Source organism: Pelodiscus sinensis, chromosome 6 (genome assembly GCF_049634645.1).
Source record: "Pelodiscus sinensis isolate JC-2024 chromosome 6, ASM4963464v1, whole genome shotgun sequence".
Classification (NCBI taxonomy): Eukaryota; Metazoa; Chordata; order Testudines; family Trionychidae; genus Pelodiscus; species Pelodiscus sinensis.
Window position 1 is genome coordinate 64,978,296 of NC_134716.1, and position 17,880 is coordinate 64,996,175.

The 17,880-nt window shown below is 39.0% G+C and overlaps 1 long non-coding RNA gene across 1 annotated transcript in view; it reads left to right on the forward strand.

The window, feature by feature from the left end:
- The first annotated feature begins 1,256 nt into the window (after positions 1–1,256).
- LOC142829739 (uncharacterized) overlaps positions 1,257–17,880 on the forward strand; it is a 73,265-nt gene continuing 56,641 nt past the window's right edge. Inside the window, exon 1 of the long non-coding RNA XR_012904481.1 lies at positions 1,257–1,383. This is a non-coding gene — a long non-coding RNA (uncharacterized LOC142829739). The remainder of the gene's footprint in view (positions 1,384–17,880) is intronic.

The following is a 17,880-nucleotide window of genomic DNA, read 5'->3' on the forward strand; positions in this document are numbered from 1 at the left end:
TGTAGATTAGGCTACTCGGCATAGGAAAATGAAGCGACGATTTAAATAATCGCCGCTTCATTTAAATTTAAATTGCTGCCGTGCTGAGCCGATCAGCTGTTTGTCGGCTCAGCACGGTAGTCTGGATGCTCCGCGGTCGACATCAAAGTCATTTGTTGACCTCCCAGGTAAACCTCATCCCAGGAGGCATACCTGGGAGGTCAACAAATGCCTTTGATGTCGACCGTGGAGTGTCCTGACTACTGCGCTGAGCTGACAAACAGCTGATCGGCTCAGCGCGGCAGCAATTTAAATTTAAATGAAGCGGCGATTATTTAAATCGTCGCTTCATTTTCCTATGCCGGGTAGCCTAATCTACATGCCTCTGTCAGCAGAGGCATGTAGTCTAGACGTACCTTTGGTGCCCAACTTATATTCACTGCTTTCTGAAAATCAGGTCTCTTAAAATACCCCAAAAGAAAGGAATTGAAAATCACTAATCACTTTTAGAAATCCTGACCCACTAGTCTTCTAATTTAACAGCACAACTGCTGAAGTGAATGGGAGGTTTGTCCAAGGATAGAATATGGTCTTAAGATGTAAGCAGGGGCTGAAATGCTGCTTGCTATCAGCCAGCTAAAAGGAGGGGTGGGTGTGCCTGCTACAATTTTTTAGATCTGCAAGATAATTAACTAACTGTTAACTGTTGATATGTAAATACAGCTCTTCCAGGATGGGGAGGGAATATGAGGTGTGGCTCTGTAAATCCCATTCAGCCAGAGATGATGGTGGGTCAGTGTTAGAATGGAGTGTGAAGAATTGTAAATAATTTGGAGCTGGTATGGGGGTCACTGATCATGCTACCTCTAAATGTTGGAACTGTAAAACATGCCACCAGTGCTTGTAGGGGAGACACCACCATCATGGTAAGAGGTCTCTGAGGAACAAGCCTCCCCCCTTCCAGAGTTGAGCGAACTGAGCTGGGGGGGAAGGGTTAAAGGGCTTGAGTCAGCCTGCTTCACACCTGCCAGGTGTGAGCTGTAAGACTGGCCCAACCTGCCCCTTTCCCCCTTTGTTTTAAGGACAGACCTAAAGCAGACTCCCTGAGGAGTCTTTTCTTTTGCTAGTCTGGTAGAAGCTGGATTTGTTTGCCAGTTCAGCTGGTGGCTAAAGTTGAAGTCACTGAGAGCTGAAATCACTGGTTTGGCCGCTTTGGTTGAAGCGTCAGCAGCCAGCAGAATGGCTGGTGGGAATCACTATCTGATGTTGTGGCCAGTAGGAGCGGCGGCAGGTGAGGAGCGGCGACCAGTGGTGGCGGCAGGTGAAGAGCAGCAGCGGGCAACCAGCGGAGCGTTCAATGGCGTGGGACGAGACAGCTGGTGGAGCGTGGTGGAGTGTCGTAAGGTGCCCCCTATCTATCCCTGCACCCCCCATTTCTACCCAGGTTGGGAGGTGAAACCCTGTGGCTGAACTTTGGGATTCTGGGTGGCACTGTCCAGGGACAGAGACTTTTGGGGTGTTGGACTCTTCAGACTTCAGGTGATTCTTGGCTGGGGGGGTTGGGGCCTTAGCTCATGTTTGGATTATGAACTCTGTTTGTGGTGTTTTCCCCAAGTTAATGCTGTATGTGTAGTGGAGTTCCGCAAGGGTCTGTTTTGGGACCCCTACTGTTCAATATCTTCATCAATGATGTAGATATTGGGATAGAGAGTACGCTTATTAAGTTTGCAGATGATACCAAACTGGGTGGGGTTGCAACGTCTTTGGAGGACAGGGACATAATTCAAAATGACCTTAGCAAGTTAGAGAAATGGTCAGAGGCAAACAGGATGAAGTTTAATAAAGAGAAATGCAAAGTGCTCCACTTAGGAAGGAACAATCAGTTCCATACATACAAGATGGGAAGCGACTGTCTAGGAAGAAGCATGGCGGAAAGGGATCTACGGGTCATAGTGGACCACAAGTTGAATATGAATCAATAGTGTGATGCTGTTGCAAAAAAAGCAAATATGATTCTAGGTTTTATCAACAGGTGTGTTGTAAGCAAAACTCATGAAGTCATTCTGCCGCTTTACTCTGCACTAGTTAGTCCTCAGCTGGAATACTGTGTCCAATTCTGGGCGCCACATTTCAAGAAAGATGTGGAGAAATTGGAAAGGGTACAGAGAAGAGCGACAAGAATGATTAAAGGTCAAGAGAACATAACCTATGAAGCCAGGCTTCATGAACTGGGCTTGTTTAGTTTGGAAAAAAGAAGATTAAGGGGGGACATGATAGAGGTTTTCAAATATCTAAAAGGGTGTCACAAGGAGGAAAGAGAAAATTTGTTCCTCTTGGTTTCTGAGAACAGGACAAGGAGTAATGGGCTTAAAGTGCAGCAAGGGAGGTTTAGATTGGACATTAGGAAAAAATTCCTAACTGTCCGGGTGGTCAAATATTGGAATAAATTGCCAAGGGAGGTGGTGGAATCTCCCTCTCTGGAGATATTTAAGAACAGGTTAGATAGACATCTGTCAGGGATGGTGTAGATGGAGCTTGGTCCTGCCTTGAGGGCGGGGGGCTGGACTCGATGACCTCTCGAGGTCCCTTCCAGTCCTATGATTCTATGACTTCTCTCTGTTTCATTAAATGTTTCTTTCCTACACTCAGACTCTGTGCTTGCGAGTGGGGAAGCATTGCTTCTCAGAGGCACCCAGGGGTGTGTGAATTTCCGAGATTACTGGGTGGGGGCTTGAGCCGGTTCTGTGTGAGATGGACCCCAAGATATTGGACCCAGCCCTGGTTACTGCCAGGGCTACCCGGCAGAAGGGTTACAGTTTATAGTAGATCCTCAGAGTTATGAATATTTCAGGAATGGAGGTTGTTCATAACTCTGAAATGTTTGTAACTATGAACAAAACATTCTGATTGGTAAAACTTTACAGCTGAACATTAACTTAATACAACTTTGAAACTTTGCAGAAAAATTCTGCTTTTAATTATCTTAATTTAAATGAATAAACCCATTAACAGTTTTCTTATCTTGTCAAATCTTCTTTTAAAACTTTCCCTTTGTTTGTCAGCGGTCTACACTTAAAAGAGTATTTGTATTGCATTTGCTTCCCCCCTTCCCTTTCTCTGCTGCTGCGTGATTGCACATGTCTGATTACAAATTAAGTATGTGGTTGACTGGTCAATTCATAACTCTGATGTTCATAATTCTGAGGTTCTACTGTAGTAACTATTATCGTTACTCATTATTTGTTCATCAGCTAGCTGTTGTACTGGTATCATTCAGTGGGAAAAATTCTTCCTTTTAGGTGCATCATTATTTCTGTGTTTACTGTTCTTTTTTCCTTTTTCAATGGATCCTGCTCTTGTGTCTGCATTTCTTTCTTTGCAGTAACTTCCAGTTCCCCCTAGCCATGTGTTTTGCTTCCTCCCCTTTCTGAGCCTCCAGTCAATAAAATGATTGGCAGTGAAATAGCAAATTCCAACATTTAAAGTGTCAGTACTACGCGATAGAGTTAACATTCTCATGAGATTAAGTTGGAGGTGGAAGAGGGGGAATCACACATCTCAGCATCATTGTCTCAAGTTATCTGCAGACTTCAGAAGACAACATGGCATCTGTTTCGGCTTTGTTCCCAGTGCCAATTTTATCTACGTAGTCATGACAGCTAGGAAAAAAAACATTCGTAAAAAAAAATGGAGGGTTATGTTCTGTAGAATCTGAATATGACATATGGACCACTTTAATTGAGTGGGCTAGATCTGCACTATGGACAGAAAGTGGTACCAGTTATCTAGGCTACTGTACTAAGCTGATCATAATGGTATCTAGCTTCTATAACCACCCTCTTAAATTTGACTTTGGGATTTAAAAACACCTAGTAGGTTTTTTTAAAAAAAATTTAAGATGGTATCTGTGGCAGCAGGATGAATTACATTTTAGAAGGGATGTAAATTTAATGTATGAGACAATACCAAGAGGTAGTATACCAATTAATGTGCACTAGATAGAGGCAGCTATGGGGTAAAGAACATTTAAATCAGCAAGTGTGTATGCTGAACAAATTATTAATGTGATCTAAAATTTTTCACATCCTGAAAACATTTAGAAATGAATTAAACCATAAAAGGATGATATATTTATAAAAACACAGCCATAACAGAAAAAAATTAGCTGTTTAAGTGGCCAAATTAAAAAACAAAATTATGTCTAAATTAGTCATCTTCTTAGAAACCCTAAACCCAAATTTAGGATTTATGAATTTGGGAGGAAAGATTTTATTTATATAAAGGATATAAAAAACCCAAGTACATAAAAGGATTAGAAATCAAGAGTTTAAAATACAACAAAGCCATAAAAAAGGAGATGTGACAGATATGGTGCTTTAAAATGTTTTAACTGCATTATCTGCAAAGAGAGATAGCAAGAATATTTAAAGGCAGAAGAAATAGATACATATATAACAAATTCTTATCAGAGAAAAGGAGAAAGGTGGGAAAAGTAACAAAGGCTAGAAAAGAAGCATATGTTTTATGTACACCATATTACTCAGGAGGTGAAGAAATATTGAAGGGAATCAAGATCTCACCAAAAAAGGGCAAGTAAAAATTAAATTAACCCCTCCTCCCCCAGCATATAGCAATATCAATATCAGGGTATGTATCAGAGCAAACTTAGCAAATAATAGTCAACATAATATTTAAAGCTATGGAAGGTACCCAAGAGAGGTTGTAATCTTTTGGAAATGTGAGAAGTCCTCAAGAGAAGCTAACACAATGGTCATATTTAAGAGGCAATCAAGGAATGGTGCAGGACATTGCAAATCTCCATGCTTGACTTGATGCGTGGGAAGAAAAATGTTCAGAGTTAATCAAGAATAATACATATTAGTGATAAGAAATAGACAATACTTGAAAAAAAAACACAATGGTTTTTATTTGTTCATTTTTAAGAACAGAAAGATGTTGATCTGAATTTAATAAAATTAAAAATAATATACCAAATACTTGAACTTTAGAAACATTTTCAATCTGGTACCTGTGGAAAAAAAAATTACGTGGTCATTGAATAGTGAATGGTGACTAATGTGGATGAAAGTATGGGCTGGTACGGTCAGAAAGAAAGAAAAAAAAAAGATCATGAAATGGATGGAGATGAAAAGGAGGGCTGAGTGTATCAATAGTAAGATAGATTTGCTCACTTCACAGATCGGTGACCTGGAGGAAAGAATATGGAGCAAGATTAACTTGGAAATGGTACAAGGTTCATTCTTAATTCTTATATATATAACCTGAATGATCCCCTAGAACAGGTGTGGCCAACTCGTGGATCGCAAGCCGCATGCAGCTCTTCCCTACCCCATCAGTGTGGCTCGCAAAGCTGCCCCTGCACCGCTGAGAATGGCCCCAGCTCCCCTGTACTCACCGGGGAACTGTCTGGTGCTTCCAATATGATGCTTTCAATATGGTGGCAGCTGGTGGGACCCTGCTGAGGCAAAAAAGTGTAGAAACACACTGCTCATGCTTCTTAAAGGGGCAGCCCCCCCCTTTTTTTTCCTCTACAATTTTGCCCCGGCGCTTCATGCTGGATCCACTAATATCTTGGCTCTTTATCCAGAATGGTTTGGCCACCCCTACCCTAGAGTACAGGGTTCTACTATCTGTGCTTCAGGATGGTGATAGGCTGTATTCATTATGTGCTGCAAGACATGATGGCCTTTAGGTCATGGCACAAAAGAATGTTATATCTACAGGAAAAGTGATAACTCCATTTAGCCAAACTCTGGCTTTGTCTACACTGCAAGGTTTTTGCACAAGAAGCTTTTTGCGGAAGAGATCTTCTGCAAAAACTTCTTGCGCAAAAGCACGTCCACACCTCAGAGCATCCACTCTGTATGGATGTTCTTGCTCAAGAAAGCTCTGATTGTCATTAACAGATGGCCATCAGAACACATGTGCTTTCTCTGGTAGACTCTTTTTGTTTAAGAAACACCTGTGGAGTGTCCACTCATGCATTTTTGCGCAAAAGCTGTAGCGCAAAAAGGAGTTATTACCCGTGGGGAGAAGAATCACTCTACTGGCAAAAGCCCTATGTCCTGTCGATTTACTGTTTGGGGTTTTTTTTGCGCAAAAACGTGCTTGTGGTGTGGACGCTCCACTGGCTTTTTGCAAAAACTTCCATTTTTGCACAAAAACCTTGTAGTGTAGACATAGCCTCAATGTTCATGTTCAGCTCAACACATTCAGATGCATCAGGCTTGGTTGGGATATGATATCTACCTGAACCAGCTCTAGTTAATACTGATATCCCTTCAGGGTAATTGCATCTATATTTTCCTGCTCTACAGTCCCCTTTGTGGCCAATTCCAGGACTGGAGAGTCAGGCCTGAATTCTCTCTGGGCAGGAACTTTTGTCCTCTTTCCTTCTGAATGGGGATATAGAACTAACAATAAACAATTATTATAAAATATTTCTTGACACCGTGATAGTATTTTGAATAAGATAGAAATAACAAGTAAAATATATTTTAATAAAAGTTCCAGAAAATAAATTCAAAACTGATAAAGAAAATCTTTCCCCACACACAGCTGTTTAGACTGTGGAGTGAATTGCCCCTGAAAATGACTGGGACTAAGAATTTAGTAAGATTCAAAAAGAGATTTTAAAATGTATATGTGTAACAAGAATTATCATAGGAATAGATTAGTTAAAGATAGCTAGGATTATCATAGTTAAAGATGATGAACATTTTGGAAGGGGTATAAAATCTTATGCTTCAGATTTTAAGACAATCTCTAATTCTTAGAGATCAGGATGAGATCTAATGGTGGGGAGCAGATAGTCCCACTCACACCTCTATTTATTTTGAGTTCTTACATCTTCCTTTAAAGTATCTGATACTAGTTACTGTGGCTATGTCTACATAGCAGCTTTATTTCGGAATAACTGACATTATTCTGAAATAACAAAGAGTGTGTTTACACTGCAAGCCATTATTTCGAAATAATGGTGAACTGGAGGACTTCTTACTCTGACTCCTGTAACCCTCACTTTATGAGGAGTAAGGGAAGTCAAAGGAAAAGTGTTCTTCCTTCAGCTTCCTGCTCTGCAGACAGTGCCAAAAGCTGCATTAAGCTATTTCAACTCAAACTATGTAATTGTGTAACTTACTTCAACTTTTGCCCTACTGTGTAGACATGTCCTGTCAGGCCAGATACCGGATAGGATAAACTTTGTGTCTGATCCATATTCCTGTGTTCAAAGTCCACTGAAGTTGATAGAAGGACACTGTTTGGCATACGTAGGTATTGGATCTGAGCCACATAGTGCAGCTGTAAATCCGAAGGATTAAAAATTAGGGATCCATCTTAATTCCTGGCATCATTCGATCCCAAATATCCATTTTTCTTAGATATTTCTAAGAACATGTACAATTTGACTTTCTGACAAGGTAAGAGCATTATTCGTCACAAGAAACATGACCAAGGACATTATATCCAAAAATCTTTCCAAGAATGATTTCTTTCTTTTACCCATTATAGCTATCTTAGAGAACCCAGCTGTAGTGTAGTTTTTCTAAATTTTCATTTTCATGCTTGCTAGGAAGGCTATTCTTCTTCAACTGCTTTGCCAGACACCATGATTTCTCCAGGAAATCAGACACTCTGATGGTTTCATTCTGAGGCAACAGATTGCTGTAAAACATTTCAGCTGGTTTAAAGGATTTAGTTTTGCTTTGAGAATGCAGAACTCCAAATTACTTTGTAGTGCCATTTGGGTAATAGATCTCTGTTAACTGAACTTTACTTGCCCTTAATGTATTTATCAGGAATATGCCTGATGAAAAAACAAATAGTAACACTAGTAATAAACCCACTTTTTCAAATATACCCCAAAACCACTAAGTACAAGTTTTCCAAATTTAAGTAGACCTATTAAGGGTGTGTCAGTAAAATAAAATGAGACACAGATCCTCTTCAAAACAGATAAATACAATAAAAACATTAAAATAGCAGATGGCTGTTGAAAGAAAGAAGCAAAATCACTTAAGCAAAAATATCTACTGGGGATGCATACAGAGTGCAGTATATTTCAGAACTTTTTCTACAGTCTCTCATAATATGGATGTAATAGATTAGGACCAAAATATAAGATTTGAACTACTCTGGAGGTTTCAATTTCTACTATGAAATGACCACATCATGATTTTATTGTACTCTATAAAAAGGCATATCTATAAAGAAATTTAGGTTCACCTAATTACTGATTTCAACTTTATCCCAGTTAGTGAGTCTAAACCCTATTATTTGGTTCAACAGACTTTACACAATGATATGAAATCCATTCTGCAGAGAAAATGCCAGATACTGGGATGGCTCAATATCACTGACTATTTGACTGTGCCAATTATGTGCAGACTTTGAGCCATTGTTTTATTAATGTACCCTGTGACTGTGTGCTACTGTTCTGGTACTTACTTTCAGGTAGTTTTTATGCTGTCTGCAGAAGGCATCTTGTTTTTCAGCTCATAAGCCTTCTGTTAGGGCATCTGATAAGAACCAAAAACCAAGTTTCAGATAGCATCGGTTTTACTTGGTTACTTTCAATTATAGCTGTAGTTTAAAACCACAATGATTAGAATTTGCAATAAAACACATACAAACAATTCCAGGTATTCAACAAATCATTTAAAAACAATTAAATTAATATTTTCTTTTTGAGTGCACTGTATGTGCTATAATAATGAATACAGCAATAAGGGTAAACATTCACCAGTCCTTTGAACTGACTTCCACATAAGATCATAACACCATTTTTTAAGCTATTTATATCTTGCAGAATGATAATAGTCTCTTTATACATTACTAATGAATGAAATGTATCAACCTGTATACAAAAACTGTATTATTTTGTATATTAATGATATAGCTAGACAGTACCCTATATTACAATGAGCTACTGGGGCTGTGCATAATTTGATTAACAAAGAATACAGGAAGTTAATTGTTGTCATGGGGTTACTGCATCTGATATTTTATGTGTGTATGAAAGTTGGTGGGGTCTTTCTTAAAAATAGGAGAGTAGTAGAAGAATTTTGGGAGGAAAACCCAAATATCTGACCTGGGTTAATGTCACAATAAACAATGGAGATCCAGCTGGGTTGCAGAGAGCAATCAAATAGTAATACAGGTACTTGAAATTCAATCTGTAAACAAACAGGCAGCCAGGTACATATCATTAAGCACTGATAGCATGGTGTTGCTACTGAGAGGCTCTGCTCTATAGGCAGGCCTCTGTAATCCACACTAGCTTCAGTTTCTGATTAGGCCAAAATTGAAGCCCATTTAAAATATATTTTAAATAATCCAGATAGAGGATGTCATGTATCACTGTAGCAAGATTCACACCCAAAAGCATTAATTGCAATCTTCTAGCCAGAAGATTTAAATAAACAACAACAACATTCCTGGTCACTGCAGTATGACTATCACTGCAAAAGAGGTTTTTCCTTGTTTCTTTCTCTCCTAGTTTTTCATCTCTTCCTTTTGAGGAGAGTTGAAGTTCTCAAACTTAGTTCCCTTTCTTATATAAAATGAAAGCTCCCTGAAGGATAGGAGGGCTTGCAGAGTCTCAGAAAACTGATGCTATTTATTTTACAGGCTACAGTTTAGTAATACTTTAAAACCCTCTGATTTCTTTGGCAGTTTTTCCTGCCATGTTACAGTGAGGCTGTGAGCATTCATTGGGGGTAAGCTATCCATTCCCAGGGTTGAAATCTAGAGGCAGACCAGCAAAAAGCTTCATGTTTGGTCCTCCTGAGTACTCAGTTCAAGTTCAAGACTCTTGATAATATGATAAGATACCTGAATATGCTACCTGAATGATGTTAAGGTAGAGCCACTGAACGGCACAATGATTCCAGAAGTTATGATTATTAGACATGCATGTAAGCCAAAAGGTAAAATTGCCTCACCCTTTCTCTGAGACCCACTATGTATTTCCTGTCAGAAGTTTGAGTACAAGGCTTTTACCTCCAAAAGACTCTCAGGCAACTAAGGTTCTATCATTGTGTAAAGCTATGTCTACGCTACAAAGATAAATCAGAAAAAAAACCACAATTTGCAGTATGAAAATTGCGTATCCTTTTTCCGATTTACTTCTGAAAGAGGCTTTTCGGAAATTTGGCCTTTCTACACAGGCCCAAATTTTGGAGAAAACTCCTCTTTTGGAACATCCTTTCTTCCTCATAAAACAAGGGTTACAGGAATGCCGAACAAATGCATTCACTTTTCTGACATTTTTTTCGGAAAAGTGGATGCAGCAGAGCTTTTCCGGGATACCTCTACAGTCTAGACATAGCCTAAATATTTTAACAAGGCTTATTTAGGAATGTTTAAGTAGCAAGGTACTCTAAGGGTACGTCTAGACTACAGGCTTTTGTAGACAGAGGCTTTGTTGACAGATACTGTTGACAAAGCTTCTGTCAACAAAGAGAATTTAGACTACATCCAGTTCTGTTGACAAAGCAAGCTTTGTCGACATGAGAGTGTAGACGCAAAAGACAGTGTAGATACTACAACGCCTTCTGTCAACAGAACTCTGTCGACAAAAGGCATTATTCCTCACAGAATGAAGTTTACTGCCGTCAACAAAACTGCGGAGTTGTGTCAACATTATTTCGATAGAACTTGGCGGTAGTGTAGACGCAGGTATAGTTTTTTGTCGACTAAAGTCCACTTTTGTTGACAAAACCCTGTAGTCTAGACACACCCTAATACAACAGTAAAGAGGGCCATATAAATACTTGGGTAGAGAGCTAAATGCTGTTAAGTGTGCTACAGTGTTCCCCCCTCCCTCGTTTTACATGCCTGAAGATGTAGGACACATTTAGGAGGTTTCAGTGGATTTTATAGGGTCCTTAAACTATTTATATTCTGCTTGTTTTATGTTAGGCTTTGTACTTGTGCTTGCATTTTTAGTTTTAGTTGCTGAATTTGTTTATTTTCTTAAGCAATTTTATTTGTCAAGGTAAACAGAAATACATTCTAAAGAACCTGAAAACATTATACCTTATTTCTCTTGAATGATGAGTCATTCTTCCTTATAACACAGAAAAGCATCCAAGAAAAGGATAAAACTAAATACAATTGCCACTGAACGACTGTGTTCTCTTCTATGGTCTGAAAATATCCTGATTCTAAGGTCATTTTCAAAAATAAACCACAAACACCTTATGAAGTAGGATAAAGAAGGGAAGTAATACCACAGGGAAAAATGATGTGAGCTGCTGAAAAACACCAGTGTTCTCTTTCTCTCCCTTCTCCCCCCATTGAACACCTAGGGCTCGTCTACACTGGCCCCTTTTCCGGAAGGGGCATGTTAATTTCAGAGATCATAATAGGGAAATCCGCGGGGGATTTAAATATCCCCCGCGGCATTTAAATAAAAATGTCTGCCGCTTTTTTCCAGCTTTTAGAAAAGCCGGAAAAGAGCATCTACACTGGCCCCGATCCTCCGGAAAAAGCGCCCTTTTCCGGAGGATCTTATTCCTACTTTGAAGGGCGCTTTTTCCGGAGGATCGGGGCCAGTGTAGACGCTCTTTTCCGGCTTTTCTAAAAGCCGGAAAAAAGCGGCGGACATTTTTATTTAAATGCCGCGGGGGATATTTAAATCCCCCGCGGATTTCCCTATTATGATCTCTGAAATTAACATGCCCCTTCCGGAAAAGGGGCCAGTGTAGACGTAGCCCTATTCTGTAAGCATGAAGAAAACTGGAATTTTGTCATAGGTCATGAAATGAAAAATATTCTATAACATAAAATCATAAGTTTACCAGTGAACCACTCAATCAGAGCATTTGTTAGGAACCGTGAAACTTATTTTGTGCTAAGTAGCTGACATGCCATACTGAGATTCCCGGCAATCCTCAGTTCCATTCTGATGCCATTGCTATAGAATGTGATAGGGGGAGTCTATTATGTTTTCCACCTGCCCTTCTGCAGTGGAGACATTACCTCTCATGGAAATAGGAATGGAGGGGAAATCTAGAGCTTGTCCATTATTTTCAAACTTGATCAATTTGTGGGATCTAAGCAGATGCTGAACTTGATTGTGCTTAACACTGTTCATGCTGGATATGTAAGAACTTCTTAAAACTAATGTACATGAGTCCCAATGAAAATCCTGTGCTGTGCCATAAATATAACTGGATATTTGTAATAGAGGCATCTACTTTTTTCCTTGGTTTTCAAATAATTTGATTTTATTCATAGAATCATAGAGCTGGAAGGGACCTTAAGAGGTCATCGAGTCCAGCACCCTGCCCTCACGGCAGGACCAAGCACAGTTTAGATCATCTCTGACAGGTGTCTGTCTAACCTACTCTTAAATATCTCCAAAGATGGAGATTCTGCAACTTCCCTGGGTAATTTATTCCAGTGTTTAACCACCATGACAGAAAGTTTTTCCTAATGTCCAACCTAAACCTCTCTTGCTGCAATTTAAGCCCATTGCTTCTTGTTCTATCCTCAGAGGTCAAGGAGAATAATTTTTCTCCTTCCGACTTGTGACACCCTTTTAGATACTTGAAAACTGCTATCATGTCCCCTCTCAGTCTTCTCTTTTCTAAACTAAACAAGCCCACTTCTTTCAGTCTTCCCTCATAGGTCATGTTTTCTAGATCTTTAATCATTTTGATTACTCTTCTCTGGTCCTTCTCCAATTTTTCCACATCTTCCTTTAAATGTGGTTCCCCAAACTGAGCACAACAATCAGTTGAGGCCTAATCAGTGCAGAGTAAAGCAGAAGAATGACGACTTGTATCTTGCTCAAAACAATCCTGTTAATGCATCCCAAATATATAATAATAAGAATGCATCCTGTTAATGCATTATTGGCATGTTCAAGCAGAAGTTAGGGTGAACAAAAGCACAGAAAACAGTTATCAATGTATAATTCTTCTAATCTAGGACAGACTGATTTTAGACATAGATATTAATTAAACCAAATATTACATTAACTAACTGACATTTGGACATTAATGGCAGTTCTAATTATTTATTTTTCATGCCTTCTGTCATTTCTTATAGTTTGCTATACATAGCATGCAATAAATTAAGTCTTGTTTTAGCAAACATATTAGTTATGAAGAACAGAGATGATTTTTGCTAGAAAGTTCAAGATAACTGTTTCTATATCTTTTAATGCACTGCACTAAGGAAGTAGGGACTGGGCACATAAAGGACTTCGATGTTGCAACCCTCAACTTTTAAGAGTTCTGCTGCCCTAGGGATTTCACAGTCTTGAGTTATCTGCATGGGATCCCTCTGGGTTGTATGGGGTAAGATAGACACCTAAGAATGGGATATGTAGAAGTCAGAAAGCTTAGTGGAGAGACACCTAAACTAGTCAGTAAGAAATGCTGAGGGGAGTAATCGGGTCCAAATCCTCTTGCCCAGAGTTAAACACTTAACCCAGGATTCACAGCTGTGAACCCTCTCCTAGTATTAGGTGTCTAAGTCAGGTGAGGTTAGTTTGTGTGTGATAGTTATAGCCAGTGGTCAGGGAACTTACTTATGTAAACCAGCTTTCAAATTCCTACTTTGCCTGATTTGGAACTGGAACTTGAAGCCTGGGTCCCCCACATCCTACATGTGTTTCCTAATTTGGTTATCCTAGCTGTTTTATGTGTGAGACTTGATCTGGCAGGCATTATCCGCACATGGCTATTGGATCAGGCCTTCAAGTGTGATAGACAGTGGAATGACTAGCTTGAGAATTCCTTCAGGGTTTGGGTATGAGCTAGGGCACTGAGCAGTTAGGCACGTGGATTTAGGTTGTTTTGTACATGCCTGTGATTGACAATGTAGAGAATGTAAGGGCTACAGTGGAAGGCAGTGGCTGCATTGGGTTTTGAGGATCTCATAGGCACCTAAATATTGGATTCAGATGCCTGAAGTTGTAGTTAGACACTTAAATCCCTTCATGATCTAGTGCTAATTTCTTCCTCTCTTTTCTTATTCTCTTAAATAATAGAACAATTTAACTCCTCTATACAGTAATCCAAACCTAAGCACCAGCAGTCAGTTTGAATTCATTTCTGTAGCAAATCCAGGAAATAGGCAGATTCAAGAATGGTATAAAAATTCTTAAAATGGTTGTGTTACCGGGTATTTTTCATACTGAAACTCTTTCTGTAGAGGATAAAACCCAACAAAATATGAGAAATTAAGATGAAAATGAGAACTAAAATTATTAATATAACAAAGTGCTATTGCTTTCTCTGTGCGCATTCCCTGATCTATTGGATTTTACTCTCATTGTTCTGCAAAAATTGCTTCTCACTATACAATGGACTTCAGAAGAGCTGCAGCTTTCAGGCTCTTGATTTTTCATAATTCACTCAAATGCCAGCTCAATGACATTAAGTGGAAAAAATAGAAAAAAATGCCTTCACTTTTCCACAGAAACAATTTTGAAAATCCATTTACATGGAAAATAAAGAGACATTAAACCCAGTGCAAATCTACAGCTGAATACAGAAATCTGAAAGCATAATATTTTATTTTTTCCAGATAATACAATACAAACTGTTATTTACTGCCTGAGAGGACTAAAGAGTTCTGAGTTCTATAGAAGGAAGTTGTTTTTCAAATTTACAGTGTGATAAAATTTGGCTAATAATACTTTTACATTTTTAAAAGAAAATAATCCTTAAACATAGGCCTTCTTGGGAGAGTTTAAAGCTGTAGCAGGTATTAGTTAACTAGCATTTCAATTTCATTCATTGGCACTAATGCTTCCCAAGCTGCTCAGTCTCTGAAATGGCATTCTGATGCCCCTCCTCCCCCGAGAACAAACTCTTTGCCACCTGCCAGGCTGCAGTGCTTAGACAAGTTATTCTGGAAGATGTTTTGCTAAATAATATTATCAGCAACACAATTACAGGGAGAAAATAGGATTTCTTTCCTGAGGAAAAATCTTCTACAGTATGTCAGTTGAATAAAAGGAAGTAGAAAAGACATGCAATAATACTTTGCAATTATATGGTGTTTTATCAGAATATCTCAAAGCAATTTGCAAACAGCTCCTCAGCTCTTGTACATTATTGATTGAAGTCAATGGAGCTACAGCAGTTGATATCAACAGAGTATCTGGCTTTTGTGGTGTGAAGGCATACCATCCCATGCTTCCAAAGATACTGTAGAGTACACACATGTCCAAGTAATTGCTCTTTGCATAGATACGTGTCTAACAGCCTCCAATTGCCAAGTGAGCATGAGTATGCATAAGGGAGAAAGGTGCTGTGAAGTGGCAGAATGGACAAAGCGGTGGCCATTTTGTCAGGAAATAGTTGCTTGTGCATTCTTGCAGGAGTAATTAACACGTGCACCTGAGAGAACCATCAGTTACTAAAAATAATCAGAATAATTGTTAGTTATAGATTTAGAACTGTCTAGGTTGCAAAAATCTAACTGCTTACATTTCACAAGATGCTTGTGAAGTAGGGAAATTTGTGCCTATTTTCCACAGAGATTGAGAGGTACAGAGATGATAAATGATTTCAAGATAAAACAAAAAGTGAGTTGCAGAGCAGAAGGGAATCAAATACCCCTCAGACCTACAATGTAATATCAGGATGTTCACAAAAATGAATTTCTGTTGGAAAAAATTCAGGGAATATTCTACATGAAATATAGTGTCTTTTGGTCCAGAGAAAAAAGTTTACTCTGTCTACCTAGAAAAACAGGAAATAACTGACATTATAACAATTCTGACTCAAAATTTTGTGCCAGCTGTTAATATTCATATGGACAAAATATGAAATTGCCCCATAACTGAAAGTAAATAGTACTTAATTATTAAATGAGAGAGAGCACATGCCATGCTGGGATATTGCTTCAACCAGCTGAGAAACTGTGATATCTCAGCACGACACATGCACTGAAATTTGTTATTGAGATTATAAGTGGTACCATGCAAATAATAGAAAATACTGTAAAAAAGTGAAAATTGTACCTTGTGTCAATAATGGATCCAAAATGAAAATGAGATAAGATACAGTGATAAGTAACACCTAGGTGCTGGTTACTAACTTTAGCTTAACAACAGTCTTTGCATTGACTTCCTGCTGACAGACTGTAACTCCATTTTATTTCCCACCCTTCCTCTCAGTCATATTTCTTTCTTTCTACTATTCACAAACTTTGTAAATTGTGGGATTACTTGAAAATATTAACTTCACTTAAAGTTTCATATAAATGTATTGAACATCTTAGAATCTTCACCTTCATTGCATTTTAAAAATAGTTACAGTTCTAGATGGATTCACATTCTAATATGGATTTCAAACTTCCCAATAATACTAAGACCCAGAATTTTGTTTGTCCATTTTAAAATATGTTCCAGTTGAGAAATACTAACTTTCCTCTCACTGTGGATTACACTTTTGCCTGAAAATTTGTGGAAGATTGGAATTAGGATTTTTAACGTGGCTCAACTCTAGCGAGACAAAAATATAATGCAATAAAATGGCAAATGATATTTAATGTTGATAAATGTAAAGTAATGTACATTGGAAAAAATAATCCCAACTATACATACAATATGATGGTGACTAATGGGATGGGGAGGCAGGGGGTGAATTTACATGGCTTTGTGATCCCTGCCATTCCCAGGTGCTGCTTCCATTGATGGTTACCTCCCACTGCTCCCAGTGGCTGCAACTCCAGCCAAAAGGAGCAGTGGAGAAAGCATCCGGGCACTGCCATTCCCTCAGCTGGGAGAGAGACATGCATGGAGCCATTTGCTCCCTCCATGAGCCAGATCCGATGGTGAGGTTTGGGACTTTCTCTCTCTCCCCCACAGTGGGAAGCTGGTACTCCAACCTCCTGGGGGGAGCGCTGTGGGGCTGGAGTGCCAGACTCCCTGTTGCGGAATGGGCCAAGGGAGCTGAGCCTTTGGATGTGGCCCACCTGCAAGGCAACCACAGACCACTAGTGGTCCATGCACCACAGTTTGAGAACCATTATGCTAAGTGGATGCATTTTGCTGTGTGACAATATTTTAAGAGCATGCACAAAAAAGTATCATACATAAAGAAAGAACTTTAGAAAGACTCTTGAGTTGTACTTTATGAGCAGATCCTCAGATGATGTAAAATGGTGTAGCTAAATCCTATCAATTTGCAACAGCTAAGACTGACACATTTTTTTCAAAATCTCAAGACTTTTTCTTTTTTTGAGCAGAATAGCTATTTTCCAACTTATTTTAGTACTTTGTTGCCTCTGGAGATTTGTATAGAACTGATTAAGCTACCCATCCTCTGAAATTGTTGACTTGTGATATGAATGGGAAGGCTTTGGTAAACTAACATGATATAGATAAATTTGGGTAATAACTTCATGAAATGTCACCGTGAGCGGTCAATGCATCAGCTTTCCTACACAGAAAAGTGAGTTTTAAATGCCCACTGTTGGGCGCGCGCGCGTGCACACACACACACGCGCGCGCGCGCACACACACACACACACACACACAATCAATCAATCCTTTAAGGGTGGTGGTGTTCTGATAAAGTGGAAGCAGAACTGTGCTCAGTATATTTGGGGATAGTCTTGTAATGATCACCTAATGAGGTTGGTCTTATACTTGATACTACTTTACTTTTATCCTGTTCTCCAACAACAGAAATGAAGTATGGAACTCAACCTGATTCTTCTTGGGAAAAACATACCCCCTTCTAACTGAATTTAGCAGGGCTAATCCATGAGGCAAGGCACTCAAAAAATCTATCTTAGTTCATTGTTTAGAAAACAATCAACTGGTTATGACGCAGTGAACATGTTCAAATGGCCACATTGCATGCTTGCTAAGCTAGTGGTGCCACAGGTCAAAGGTTCCATATGACT